This window comes from Nicotiana tabacum, chromosome 12 (genome assembly GCF_000715075.1).
Source record: "Nicotiana tabacum cultivar K326 chromosome 12, ASM71507v2, whole genome shotgun sequence".
Lineage (NCBI taxonomy): Eukaryota > Viridiplantae > Streptophyta > Magnoliopsida > Solanales > Solanaceae > Nicotiana > Nicotiana tabacum.
The window spans coordinates 1,339,780-1,355,819 of record NC_134091.1 but is presented as its reverse complement, the minus strand read 5'-3'; the positions used below and the strand labels follow the sequence as shown (position 1 = coordinate 1,355,819).

At 36.8% G+C, this 16,040-nt stretch overlaps 1 long non-coding RNA gene across 1 annotated transcript; it reads right to left on the bottom strand.

The window, feature by feature from the left end:
• Nucleotides 1-11,525: 11,525 nt before the first annotated feature.
• LOC142167396 (uncharacterized) lies at nucleotides 11,526-12,938 on the bottom strand. The gene is made up of 2 exons (XR_012697522.1): nucleotides 12,650-12,938; nucleotides 11,526-11,793 (listed from the first exon to the last, which is right to left on the bottom strand). It is a non-coding gene; the product is annotated as an uncharacterized LOC142167396 (long non-coding RNA).
• Between the last annotated feature and the right edge of the window lie 3,102 nt (nucleotides 12,939-16,040).

The following is a 16,040-nucleotide window of genomic DNA, read 5'->3' as shown; positions in this document are numbered from 1 at the left end:
TTTTTGACAAAACAGCATCACCCGACTTATTCATGACAAAAATTAAAATTTTGACATGTTTTTTTTTGTGTATTTATTTATTTTTGGCTATTTTAGCAAAAAGGGGAGGTTGGACCCGATGACGGTTGCCTACGTATCTCACATTCGGTGAGAATCAAACCTGCGTAGTTCGGGAAAATAAACTAATTGATTTTGAAAACAAACATATTTTCCCCTCTCTTTTTTTTAGCGAAAGAAATTATTTTTCCTTTTCGTTTTTTTTTTTTTTTGAAAACAAAGCAAACTAAATTAAAGGACTTTTTCCTACACACTTTTTGCTTTTTTTTTGGGTAAACAACAATTTTAAAGTAAAATATATTTTATTTTATTTTATTTTTTTTAAAAAAAATCGACAGAGTTCCAACAGTACTTGGACACTGGGTTTTTCTAAAATAATCAATTAACTCCCTAACTGTTATTTCTCTTTCTTTTTTTTCAATTTTCCAACATCCCCGAGATTCAAAAACCGGTCAACATGCGGGTTCGGAATAAATGCACAGCACAAATAGGATGCAGCAGGATGGTCTTTTCATTTCAGGTTGCTAGTCCTAGACGAACCCAACCCCTGTGTTGAGTCCCCTAAGTCAAATGCAACATGATGCAAATAATCGTTCCTACTAGGGATCCGTCATGAAGTCATGTTATTCTATGTTCAAAACCTGAGTCGGTGTTCTAGACTGTGTACCCGAGCGGACAACTCAAGTAGAGGAGGGGCAACTTACCGGGAACCAAAAGGCCATCCGGCTTCGTAACTTATCCGAGCCTCTTTTTTTTATTTCAGGGTATGACACTAACAGAATAGGGAGTCTTAACCAGTAAGCACATCCCCGGAGGTGAAGAGAGAAGGGTTCAGCACAGTTTATATATATAGTCAAATAATATCAAAGCGGTAAAAGCAGCATTTAGCACATTAGGCTCAAACATGTAAAAATCAGATAAAGCCAAATATAACAATTTATCTAAGCTCGAATTTCTAACCCTGAACCAGTGGTTCTGGGTTACAGAATCCCCAGCAGAGTCGCCAGAGCTGTCACACCTCCTTTTTCCGCCCCCGCGAGGGGTGAAGGAGTTTTTCCAATTAAAGGACAATCGAAACGGGATTTGTTTATTTATTTCAGAGTCGCCACTTGGGAGATTTAGGGTGTCCCAAGTCACCAATTTAATCCCGAATCGAGGAAAAGAATGACTCTGTATTACAGTCTGCGAACAAGAAATCTGGATAAGGAATTCTGTTAACCCGGGAGAAGGTGTTAGGCATTCCCGAGTTCCGTGGTTCTAGCACGGTCGCTCAACTGTTATATTCGGCTTGATTATCTGATATAATACATATTATAAACTTATGTGCAAATTTTATCCCTTAGCCGCTTTTATTATTATATTTCAAAAGAATGTGAACATCGTTTAAAAACATGTCTTTGGATTGCGTCACATGAAATGCACCCGCAATCCGGAACACATTTTTATTCAATGTTTTGGGATTTGGATCGCATGAAATGCACACCCGAGTTTAAGAAGGTAAGATTATTAAAATGCGCGCCTAAAGCAATTAGCGTATTTATTATTTTGGATAAGGCCGTGGAGTTTGCTAAGCGGCCGATCCCGAATTCTAAGTAATTAACGCATGCATTTGTAAGGGCCCTGCAATCTATGTGTTTTATTTGGCGAGGCTCGTCTCATTTATTTTAAATGGACAAATCCTAAAGCGACTACATTTTTCCTATTAAAATTAGTCTCTAAAATAAAGAAAGAAAATCCTAATTAATTACGAGTTTTTATTTTATTTATTTAAGAAAGCATGACATACTAATTGCTAGATTAATACAAATATTGATGAAAAGGAATTTTACTCAAAAAAATCGAAATTATAAATAAAATAAAAATTCGACAACTAATATTCAAAAGAATCAAATACAGCTAGATTAAAACTCAACATTGTTATAAAAAAAACTATTGAGATTAATTATTCACAACCATTTGAAACTAGATTTAACCATAATTACTAAAGCTTATTAGAAAGTTTATCAGACTTAAACGTTCTTCTAATCTTGCCTGAACTCAAATCATGCCTTAATGCCTAATTTACGAAATTTAATTTAAATTCATGCCTTAGCTAAATTTAGCTACTTGTTCATGATTAACCTACTGTTGATAATCTTGAAACCTTCATAACTAGTGAATTAACCCGTTTTGCCAAATCGATTCATTAAAGACTAACTTATGTTATTTTTTCTTATTCCAATTATTATTCAGTAATACATGAAATAGCTTAAATACAATCAATAAAAGGAACAAAAAAACGAAATTAAAACTTCAAAATTTCATTCTTCATATGTATTCATGCTTCCACATTATTAGCTTGCAATAACTAGTATTACAGTCGTGTACCTGGTATTGGAAACAAAAGAAGATGAAGATGAGAATCAGCAGCAGTAATAACAATACAGCACAGCAACAACAGTCTAGCAACAGTAACAACCCAGGAACAGAGTTTGCAAACCGGTGGAGTAGTAATCCCAAAAAAAAGCTTCAAGCTTCGATGAAACAACAACAATTAATGCTGATTTCAAACAATGAAAGAAAGTAGAAGATTTTTTTTTTAGTTTTTGTTCTCTCCTTTAGTTTTGAAATTTCTCCAATTTTTATCTCTTCTGTATTTTGTTCTGTATCCTCCTCTCTTTTTATTCTGTCCTCTTTCTTTTTTATCCTCCCTAAAATCTGATTCAAGTCCCTCTATTTATTTCCCATCCCAAACATTTTAATCAATTAACAAAACAACCACTTTCTCCTTACCAAACCCACTACTAGTTAAAAAATACAATTATTATTTATTTAAACAAACTTTTCTTGAGCCCCGCAATCCCACTATGTCTTGTTCCCCACTTTTTATTAAAAAAATACATTATTCCCCACCATTATGTATTGTCCATCATGCTTACATTAAACAAATACATTATCCCCCCATTATGTCTTGTCCCCCATGCCTACATTATTTTAATATTATTAACAAATTATTTAATTTTAATGGACAGAGCACTCAAAATAAACATTTGTTCAGAATTTTAATTCCAAAAATACCCCTCCGACCTTACTGAAATTACCAATTTACCCCTGAACGTTCTGCAAATTACCAAACTACCTCCATCAGCTATAACCAATTCACCTAATCAGTTTCAACCAAAATACAACAAATATGACCAATTTCTAAACAATTTTCAACAACAAATTCAAACTAAATGATGAACAACAAAGAACAACTAAAATTTTGATTGAACAATATTTTTAACAACAAACAAACCTACTTTCAGATTCAACAAGAACAACAACAAACAAGTATATTCAGATTTCTAAATTCAATAATCATTTGAACTTAAAATTAAATCTAACAACATTACAACCAAGATACATGATTCAAACTAAATAAACAAAAATTAAAAACCAAAACATAACTTCACATTAAATAACTGAATTAAAAATAAACTTCAAACAAAATGAGCACGAATTAAATCCATATTAATCAACAAAGACGGATGATTTGAGCGATTAAACTAAATCTACCAATATTAAAATTAAACTAACAATTCCTTTTTTACAAAAATGAATAAAATTAACATGAAATAAACTGAAAAACAATTAATTAAATTTCCATTTGAATCTGAAAATTAAATATATGAACAAACTAGAAAATTAATTCAACGATAAACGCGAACAAAACAAGAATGTTAAACCCAAATCTTAAACCCACTAACCGGATCGAAACGACGATCGAAGAAGATGGTCGTTTGGTGTCGTTTGAAGACGACGCAGCAGTTACAGAAGCAGCTCATCATCAATGTTGCAGTTACAGTAGCAGTTACAGGAGCAGCAGCAGCAATGAGCTCCCCTCGAATGCTGACTAAGCTGGAAGAAGAAGGAACATCGAGGAAGAAGAATCAGACGCCCTGGACGTAGCAGCCATGGCGAAGTGGTCGTCCATGGCGCAACTGATCGTTTGGAACAAGGCGACGATGGTCGTTTGGAGCTGGGGGTTCATGGTGCGACGAAGAAGATGATGGTGGAGTGAACAACGTAAAGCAGATGCTCGACGAGCAGAAACGCAGCAACACTGTTGCTCGTCAATGGCGGACGGTGGAGGGGTCGTTTGAGAAGGTGAAGCAGCCGCGATGGCAAAGCTGGAAGGAGGGCAGTCATGGAGGTTTCATTTGAAGCCAAGGTTTGGAGGAGTAGAAGAAGAAGAAAATACAGCAAAGGGGGTGGTCGTTTGGACGCGAGGGTGGTGGAGCTTGTGTGTGTGTCGACGAAGAAGACGTGGAGGGCAGCCATGGATGAGCTTGGAAAAGCTGTGTGTGGTTGAAGATGATGGAGGGGGCAGCCATGGTCGTTTGGACGAAGCTGCAAGGGGTAGCCATGGGAGGTGGGTGGTTTTGAGAGAAAGAGGAGAAGAAGAAGAGAGGGGGCGGGTAGCTTTAGCATTTTTAGGGTTTTTCTTGTTTTTTTTTTGTTTTGTTTTATGAAAAAATGAAAGAAAAGGGGGTTTGGGTCTTTTGGGTTATGGACTGGGTCGACCCAGTTCGAAATGGACTGGGTCGTTTGGGAAGATTAGGTATTTTTTGGGCTTGTGGCTTGAATTTGAAGAAGAGCCTCATTCTGATTTTCTTTGTATTTTTGCTCTCTTTTCTTCTTTTATTTTCCTAAAACTAAATTCTAAAAATTCTTAAATTATCATATATAACTAAATTAAATTGTGAAAGCGCAAATTAACTCCCAAAAACAATTAACACACAATTAAGTAATAATTAAGCATGAAATTGTACAATTGGATATTAAATGCTAAAAATGCAAAAGATGCCTATTTTTGTGATTTTAATTTTTTGTAAAACAAACTTAATTACTAACAATTGTAGGATTAAATCCTAAATGCAAATGCGACATATTTTTGTATTTTTTATTAATTTAACAAATAAACATGCGCAGACAAATGCGAATAATTATCCAAAAAAACAAAAAATTCAAAAAATTGCACACCAAGGAAAATTATTTTATTTTGAATTTTTTAGGAGTAATTCCTTCATAGGGCAAAAATCACGTGCTTACACTTATTATGGCCTAAAATTGTGCTTAACTTATGGAGTTTTCATTGTTCTTATGATTGTTGATGATTTTTGTTGTGCTTTGATGGTGTTGGAATAATTTTATGATGAAGTATGGTGGAGGTGGCTATATGGCCGAAAATTGGAGGAAAGTTTGTGTAAATTTGGAGCACTTCGTGCCAATGTTACATTGTGGTGGTTGGTGTGGTTGTTGTTGGGTGGTTGATTGGTATGTTTGTGTAGGATCTTAGACCACTTGAAGTTGAAATTATGAGTTAAATTTGGCGACCACAATGTGTTTGATAAAATGCCTCAACGACATAGAAGGTGAAGTTGTGCTTAATTAGAGGATATTTTTATGAGATAATGTGATGCTTGATGATAAGTTTGGGGTGGGAGTCATGTTCTTATGTTGTGAAACTTTAACGTGTTAGCCCCAGGTGCTAATCGATTGAGTACCTATGCTAATGTGTTGCTAGATGATAATTGGGTTGTCCGATTCATGCTAAGTACTTGTGTAGTATTGTATTGTAACTTCTTAATTTTGTCAGTAGTAAATTAGTATAACTTTTTATGTTTCTTCTCTTAGTTACTAGTGTAGATTCTTGATTTTATATTTTACACTAGTATAGTCTATGGTTAGGTTTTTGTAATATTATGTTGGTGGTTGGGTGGGGTGTTGATTACTTGTGGCGTGCTTTCAATGGGATAGTCTGAGTCCTCGATATATATTGTACTTGTGAACATGACAATAACATAAGTGTGGGGTGGTTACCCCATTTGGCCTTGCTTTTGTCTAAGTGTTGTGGCTAATTGTGTTACAATGTCTCATCGCCCTAGCAAATAGGCTAATACAATTTCCTCTGAGGTTGCCTCTAGTAGTTGTAGAGAAGGTAGGCGGGCACCTCCCCCCACCCCAGTGGAGGAAGAAGTGGAGCGCATTGATCCAGATGAGGATATAGTACCGGGCTACAAATATAACATTTAGGTTGTGCCAGCTCATGCTAGGATGTGGTACCGCAGCTTTGTTCTGGCGGTGAGTCCTGACTCGTAAATTTGTATTGATGATGGCTAGCTAGACAGGAAGTACTCGGGGAATTACAACAACATCAAGTACCTGAGGTTTGAAAGTTTGTTCCATCCCCGTGAGTCAGTGAATGTGAACATGGTAACGATGTTCTATGCTAACTGGCAGTCTAAGGCCAGTTTAGATGCGAGGTATGAAGTGGAGGTGAAAGGCAAGATGATCCCTTTTTCTCAAGGATAATTAATCAAATCATGGGGTTCACGGAGCACTCTCATAAGTTATTCCCAAGGTTGTTGCGTTTGCCCCCATCATGATATTAGACGCCAGCTGTGTGGCGTGGATTCTCTTGCCACGTGGATGCGGGATGATAATGATTCCAAAAATACATGAAGAAGAGCAATTTCCAGCGGCCCGCCAAAGTCATTCTCCGGTTGATTAATGCAAAGATCATACCTACCTAGAACGACACTGACGTCTCCAGGTTGAAGGTTCATTTATGCTATCTTAACTCGGATGAAGTTCGATCTTGGTGAGATTATTCTTGAGCACATGGCTTGAGTGCTACCACTTAGGGTCCACCGCATGTACTTGCCGAGCAAGATCATGCGGCTTCTGCGGACGCATCATGTGGAGGAAGAGTACCATTATGATCGGACGATTCTGATGTTGCGACCTCCTAAGCCCTTTGATGTCACAACTATGACAACCCCCCCCCCCCCGGATGTTATTCCTGAAGATCAGAGATTTCTTTGTGTTGAGGAGACATTGCAGCTGCTATTTAATGATATGCGCCTTCGCGTTGCTCGGCGGGAGACTGACTTGACAAAGCTGCAAGAGGACCACCCTCTCTCTGCGGTCACTCAGTAGTGGTTGGTCTTGGCAGATGGAGCACAGTGCCACCCGATGAGGATGTAAATTGTGTTCCCTCCGACGATGAGAAGTATCTGCGCACCTTTGAGGGTGTTGATGAGGAGTAGGCCAAGGGCCTCATGAAGTTACCTTTTCACTCTTGTTTCTATTATTTCGCATTAGGGACAATGCAATTTCTTAAGTGCGGGGTGGGGGCGCTCCTATTTGGTTGTATTTAGGGGTGTTCATAAAAACCCGAAAAACCGAACCAAACTAAACCGACCAAAAAAATTGATACTTTTTGGTTTAGTTTGGTTTTGGTTTTGAATTTTAAAAATCGATCAAATTTGGTTTGATTTTGGTTTTAATCAGAAAAAAACGAACCAAACCGACTATAGGAATAACTATTTCAAATTTATTATTACACCTATATATATGTATATTGTTATATATATATTATTATACAAAGTTTCAAAAAAATTATGGCAAATATTAATAATTTGCACTTTTAATATAGTTCTTTACCTTTACATTCTAATTTGATTGGTAGTTTTCTTTTGTTTAGTGTAAGAATCCATTTTGTGTTAAAAATAACATATTTTTAATTGAGTCCTTAAATTATTCATCACTATTTGATTCAATTATCATCAATATATTTTGGTAAATAATAGATTTCTCAAGGGGCAATTGATTTGATAGTGTTACATTGAAAATGTGGTCGCCGAAATATGCGTTTGGTAGTGTATGTCTTATATTAAGAAAAAACCAACGAATAACCGAAAAACCGACATAAACTGAATCGAGAAAAACCGACTTAATTGGTTTGGTTTGGTTCTAATATTTGAAAAATCGACTTGCTTGGTTTGGTTTCTTTTTAGGGAAAAACCGATCCAAACCGAACCATGAACACCCCTAGTTGTATTTGTATTGGTTTTCTATTTGCCATTTTGGTTTTGTTTGATTTGTTTCGTGCTTTCTTAGACAATATGGTTTGTGAATTATAACTCCAAATTCTATCGGCCTGTAATAGTTAGTAATCAGAATTGTTCAGTTTCGACTCTTCACAACGATGGATTTCATCGACTGGCTTCTTGAGGGATTTGAAATCGAACAGAAAAAATTATTACTAATGTAAAAAATTTGAAAATAAAAAAATATGTCTTTTATTTTTATTTTTTTAGTTTACTTTCTTAGGTAGTGTAATAATTCTCCCTTAGTTTTATTTGTGCCGCAGTTCTTTTTTAAGGATTTTAGTTGAACGGCACGTAGTTAGTTTTTTTTAGGAATATAGAAACTTGAGTCATAACGCTAATTTGAAGCAATTTTTCTTGACTGCATATGCCTTGAGAGTGGTAAGTGTCTTAGTTGTGACACCTAGGCTCAGTTCTGACTCTTAGATACGTGCCTTAAATTGATTGATTGTGACTTTACTTAATTACTTTGACTAGAGAGTCGAAAAAGATCCAATCCTAAATGAGTTATGTGCCAATGTGAAAATGAGGTTTTTGTTGATATTCGGTGCATGTCAGTTTATGTCTAGAACTTTCCCTGTGTGTTTACAAAGTGAAATAGTAGTCTTGTTTCGTCCAAGAAGTGATATAGGTATTTTTTTTTGTGAGCCAATTATATGCATGTGACCCACATCATTGTTGTGTATCCTAATTAGCCCTTTTGAACCTGTAATCATATTTTCCTTGGCAACCACACTACATGCATGACCCTTTTATTTGAATGACTATTTGTTTGAACCTTTTACCTCTTATGAACACTTGATATATTTCTGAGCTGTTAAAAGCTAAGTGGAGGTATGGTTAGGTTTTTGAGTGGAACTATAGAAAAGGAAAAAGGTGCACTGCTTGAAAAAAATATGAGAGCCACTTGTGTGGAATTGAAAAAAGAGAAAGAAAAAAAAATAGTGTTCACATATATTATAAAGAAAATTATTCCTTACTAATGGTAAATCTTGCTTTGTCCGTATTTAATAAAATTGGGAGCTTGATGTTAATATGATATAAAAGTTGGGGTTTGTTTCAACACAAATGTGAGGTTTAAATTGTTAATGTATATGTATTAAAGTGCTCTAAGATGTGTATTCACTATATCCAAATGTATCCTACCCGTACTGCAGCCTACATTACAACCAAAATAAATTCCTACGTGATCTCTCACTAAATGAGCTCAATTAGTAGAGTATTACACTACGGGCAAATTTATGGTATATTAATTTGTTCTTGAAATTTATTGCGTGTGGAACTACTCTCTATTGTTCGTCTGAGGGCACATGACTTGTGAAGGTAATGTGAAGTCTTTGACCTCTGTGTTAGAGTAAGTGAGCAGGTTGTGAAAATGCGTGGTATTTTTGAGTCGAGTCTTGAGGCTAGGATGTTATATATGGTGCTTAGCTATTTTAAATATTTTTGGCATGATGTGTTAGGGAAGTTGTTTGATGAAAAGGTCGTCCCTATGTGAAGTTTAGTTTCATTGCTCGAGGACGAGCAATAGTCTAAGTGTGGGGTGTTGATGGTAGGCTAGAAACCCATATTTTAATCGTAGTATTGCACTCTAATTACTGTATTTTACGTGTGTTTGAGCTTAAATAATAGTGTATTACACTTATTACGTGTTTATGCCTTGCAGGAAATGACCTAGAGCTATTAAAGAAATTTGGAGCTAAATCGAACAAGTTGGAGCTTTGAAGTTTGAGTAGAAGCTCAAGAAATTAAACCGGGAACACGCTGGTGGGTCGAGGACCAAGTCCGGATGTCAAAAAGTGGATGAAACTATTTACTTTGAGAAAACCTCACTGTCACGCCGCATGGGGTGCCGTATGACACCACGAGGCTGTGTAAAATCGGGTTGCCTGTCATATGTCACCTATCTGAACTTCCTCACAAGCACGCCGCAAGGCGCGGCACGGGTATACAAATTTATCAAAGTTATTTTCTATGTCGGGAAGGAAAGGGTAGTTTAGTCCGGGCCTATTCCTACATGGTATAAATACACCAAAAGTACATTTTTGAATGAACTTTTGACCTAAAATCCACTAGTCGTGATGGAACCTAACCCAACCTGCTAGGTAAGCCAACTAACAATTATCCATTTCCATTTAACATAATAAAACAATTAAACAAAGGAATTATCTAACTTTTATACATTTTCCAATGACTGGTAGTATAAATCATGAGCTTCTAAGAATAGAGTTTACAAAGCTGATATGAAAAGAATAAATCTTCTGTTTGAAAAGTACATAAACAGAGTTTTAAAATCTAATGCTACCGTGAACAAGAGGCAGCTACAGTAGGAACGTAGGTAAATCTTCCAATCCAGCTTCCATCGAACACAGCAACATCGGCATCCGGGATCTGCACGCAATGTGCAGGAAGTGTAGTATGGTACAACCGACCCCATGTACTCAAAAAGTAACAAACCTAAACTTAGGTTGAAAGTAATGATGAGTTGGAACATAGGTCGGGTCCAACACCAATAACCAATAGCAGTTCATAACAGTATAAAGCAAATAAATAAAAGAATAGCTCAGAGATAAAATGCTCAACCTTTTCATAGTTTTCCAAAAATAGTTTCACTTTTCAAGTATGTCAATGGAAGCCCAAATCCTTTACCGAAATCGTCAAAAATATGAGTAAGTTTGAAAACTATAACTTTTCCCATAAATCCTTTCAATAGTAAATATGATGTTTCATTTTCTTTCCAGATAGCATGTGTGAAATACCTCTATATAACCACATATCAGTGTGTGTAAAAAGTCATGAATGGCGTAATACCGTACAGCATGACAAAAAATGCAACTCTATACTTGTATGTCATGTGCATGTCAAATGTGATGCGACTCAGTAATAAAACCATATGCATACTCTCAGAGTATCAATTCACTCAGTCTTCCCAGTCACTCAGTCCTCACAGCCACTCAATCCTCCCAATCACTAAACACTCGGCACTCGCACTCAGTAGGTACCTGCGCTCACCGGGGGTGTGCAGACTCCAGAGGGATTCCTTCAGCCCTAGCGTTATAACAAGCCAATCATGGCATAAATCAATCAGGCCCTCGGCATCACTCAGTCATAATCAATAAAACATGTTACGCATGCAGCCCGATCCTAAATATCCTCACAATCAGGCCCTCGGCCTCACTCAGTCATAAATCAATAAAATATGTTGCGGCATGCAACCCGATCCCATAGATATCCTCACAATCAGACCCTCGGCCTCACTCAATCATCAATCACTCTAGTCTCTCGGGCTCTCAATATCATGAAACTAGCCCGACAATAATGATATGATGTATATATAAATAACAACTGAGACTGAGATATGATATGAATGCATGAATATGACTGAGTACGAAATATCAATGAAATAAGTGAGGTGACAGCAAGAAATAACCACTATGGGTCCTAGCAAATGTCACGACTCAAACCGATGGGCCGGGACGGGTACCCGGTACCTTACTCAACTGAGTACCAACGTAACGTATCTTTCTTAATACATCACCATATACACATGCATACGGGCCTAATAGGCCAACATGATCCTTTATAAACTCAAAACATAGGCCGACAAGGCCGTACAATCTTTTATGTACAGGACATATGTCTACAAGCCTCTAAGAATACATAAATGTCATAAGGGTCGGGACAGAGTCCCGCCATACCAAACAATACACGTCTAAATCATACTAACCAAACGAGCAACTCCGAAGCAAAATGAAGCGCACCAACATCTTTTGCTGAGCTGATAGCCTACTTGGAGGGCTCTCGACCTGTCTATCGGGACCTGCGGGCATGAAACACAGCGTCCCCAGGCAAAAGGGACGTCAGTACGAATAATGTACTGAGTATGTAAGGCACATAAATAAATACATGAGAGATATGGAAGACATATAGAGTACATGACTCAACCTGTAAGTCTGAATAACTTTGTAAATCATAAATTACTTTTAACGTCATGCATATGCGTATGAATGTCATGTCGTGCATAGGTACATATTTCATAATATCATCAGCCTCTGAGGGCATCCCATCATATCATATCGGCCACTGTGGGCAAAATTATCATCGTATACCAGCTGATCAGGTGGTGGTGCGTATATAACGCCATAACTTTTCCCATATCCCATATACATATATATACATACATATATACGCGTATATAATGTCGTTTGAATCATACTTACATATATATGCGTATATAACGCCGTTTGAATCATATTTCGGCCACTGTGGGCAACATCATCATCATATACCAGCTGATCAGGTGGTGGTGCGTATATAACGCCATAACCTTTTCCCATTCCATATACATATATTTACATATATACGCGTATATAACGCCATCTGGTCATGGGTCAATGCACATGAATGCAATGCATGAAAAGTACGTCAATAAAATCATTCGGAAGGTCATAAGACCACTTTGCCTCTGGAGCAATATCATAAAGTAACATCTTTTCAACTTTCGTATTTTTCTGAGACCCATGAACAGAAGATAATAATAATTCTCATGGGGAATCAAGAATATAGACACCCCTACTATTTCTATGAATAGAGTAATTTATAGAAAGTGTGTATTTGTTCGTTTCTTTAACATAATTTGGACCATGCCAAAAGAAAGAAGGGAGGCCTTAACATACCTGAGTCGATTTTCTTGACAATCCCTCTGACACATGTTAATTGTGACGAACACGTAACGGCGAGATCAAAATAGGGAACAATCTGTATGAAATGCTCAGAGCAATAACGTTGCTACTGCAAAATCATCTTTGTCTAGACTCTTTCTCAAGAGATTTACAACGTTTCTATGTATATGAAATGAACAGTTTGCTGAAACTTTGCTAAAGGGATTATAAAAATGTTGCATCTTTGATGAAACTCTCTTTCTCAAGAGGCTATAACGTTAATATGTATGGAATTGAGAGTATGCTGAAATCCTTTCGTAAGAGACCAAAATGACTAGCTTTTTAATTCAAGAATCTTATGTGTAAGTAAGGCATCTCTTGCCTAATGACTCATCAAACCTTTTGTTGCCACTTTGGCTTAGATTAATTCCAAGTGGCAGCCTCAAAAAGGATATTTATCCACTTAATTTTAATTAACTAGGTAGTGTCTCGTTACCCGGTAATTAATCAATTACCCGCAAAATTGAGAATTTTTCTTACTTACTTAGAATATTACTCACTTTTCATGTACCTTATACACCTTACTATTATGGCTATATAATACCTTGTATGTCATTAGTCCATAAATATCGGGTATTATAGCTCGGGCCGTATTTTACCCCAACATGCCAAACTTCGACAAAATTTATTTTCTTCGATATTACTTACCCTCTTACCTTTACGAATTTACTCATCACTTATAATCCTTATAATCTCCAAATAATATTTTTCTTGGACTGATGTCAATTACCTTACGACAAATTCAACATACAATACTACGGGGTGCAACATCGTTGTAACTTATTACTGCAAAGCGTAACATTTTCGTAATGTAATATTGTTGGGTAGAATACTGTCGTAACTTAATACTGCAGGACATAATATTGACGTAATATTGCGGGGTGTAACAGCAATATCAGCAAAAAGCCTAAACATGATATCTAGCATGATTGACAGCTCAATTAATTAATCACATAGTGCAAACATAGATATCTACAAACTAGGGCCACTAATCAGTACTAGGAAAAACAACGGAGTCACAATTCACAAGGTGCACGCCCACACGCCCGTCACCTGGCATGTGCGTCACCTCAATGCCAATCATACAACACATAATTTGAGGTTTCATACCCTCAACACTAAGTTTAGAAGAGTTACTTATCTTAAACAAGTCAATTCCGACACCGAGCAAAACAAGCGATGCTCCAAGAATGTCATCACGCGCGTAGCGACCTCCGAACGGCTCAACACTAGATAAAAGCAACTCAAATACATTAGATAAAGCCCAAGGAAGCAATTACAAATGATAAAGATCGAATCCTAAGTCAAATCCCAAATCCGGCCAAAAATCACACCCGGACCCACGCCTCTAAACTCGAAAAAACTCACAAAATCCGACAACTCATTCAATTACAAGTCCAACCATATTAGTTTCACTCAAATCCGACTCCCAATCGGTGTTCAAAACTCAAAAATTCATATTATGAAACTTTAGGTCAAAACCCTCAATTCTCCTCTTTCAATTCATCAATCAAAAGCTAAAATCAAAGATAGATTCATGAAATATAACCAAGACCGAGTGTAGAACACTTACCCCAATCCCTGTGATGAAAATTGCTCCAAAATTGCCCCAATCCGCACTTAGAAATATAAAAATGAAGCCAAAATCGTGAACCCTTGTATTTAACATTCTGACCAGCACTTCCTCATCTGCAAACACATTACCCGCTTCTGCGGCGTCGCTTCTGCGACATAATTCCCGCTTCTGTGGAATCAACTGAGGACTCGACCTTCGCACCTGCGGACAACATACCCGCATATGCGCCCAAATCTCTGCTTCTACGGTCTTCCTCACCCAAACTATTTTTACTCCTGCAACCACTTCATCGCTTCTACGACCACCACACCTGCGCATACCAACCGCAGGTGCGGTCACACTAGAACCAGCAATAGCAACATTGAAGAAAATGATCCGAAACCAATCCGAAACACGCCCGAGCCCCCTCGGGACCCCGTACAAACATATCATTAAGTCCCATAACATAACACGGATCTACTCGAGGCCTCAAAGCACACATAATAACATCGAAACGACGAATCACACGTCAATTCGGAATCATTGAACCTTGAAACATCAACTTCCACAACTGATGTCGAAACCTTTCAAATCACGTCCTCAAATTTTGCACACAAATCACATTTGACATTACAGACCTGCTCCAACTTCCACAATCAAAATCCGACCCCGATATCAAAAATCCACTCCCGGTCAAACTTGGCAAAATTCCAACTTTCGCCATTTCAAGCCAAATTTCACTACGGACCTCCAAATCACAATCCGGACGCGCTCCCAAGTCCAAATCACCCAACGAAGCTAACAGAACCATCAGAAATCCAATCCGAGGTCAAATACTAAAAGCCAAACTCGGTCAACCCTTTCCAATTTGAAGCTTCTAGCTAAGAATCATTCTTCCAATCAATTCCGAATAACCTAAAAATCAAAAACCGACGATTCACATAAGTTATAACATATCATATGGAGCTACTCATACCCTCAAACAACCGAGCAAAGTACAAATACTCAAAACGATCGATCGGGTTGTTACAAAAATCGATATCAAGTTAATAGCATCTCTTAATCACTAAAATACGTGCTTTTCACTAAAGGTTATCATAATATAAGTCATGAAGTCATATTTTTAATCTACTAAGAATGATGGACCATTTATTTCGCACCTGTTTGGATAATTTTTCCGTTTGAAGCTAGTAAGTGGAATGAGGGGATCGGAATACGGGAAATTATAATCCCCTTCTATTATATTCTTAGCCACATAAAGTGGAGTGTGTTCACCTTTTATCGAAAAATTATACTAAGTATATCAAAAATTGTATTATATATATATATAAATTATTCTTTGTAAATATATATCAAAACTTGAACCCGTTGTATAATTTCTGGCTTCGCCATTAATTATATTGTGGACCACACAGTACATTTTCAAATCGTACAATTAAGAATACAGTATCACTTAATCAAATTAAAAGTAAAATCATATTTTAAACTATTTTCCTTACAAAATTCTTTTCACTGGTACAACAAATTGGTAGCGTGTTTAGACAATTTTTGAAATTAATATCCAAGGTCTTTTTAGCATAAAAAGATGTTTATTTATTTATAATAACTAGAGTACGGGGTAGCGTACTACCGTCATTACAAATGCCTCGATGAGCTATAGTTATGCCTATTAGGGCATTATCATTACTTAAGGCAGCCAACTTACAACACGAATTATATGAAACTTTTCTTACACAAGCAAAGCCTTCCTGATCTTTGTGCTAGGCATCTATCACTGATTCAGGAGGTGAA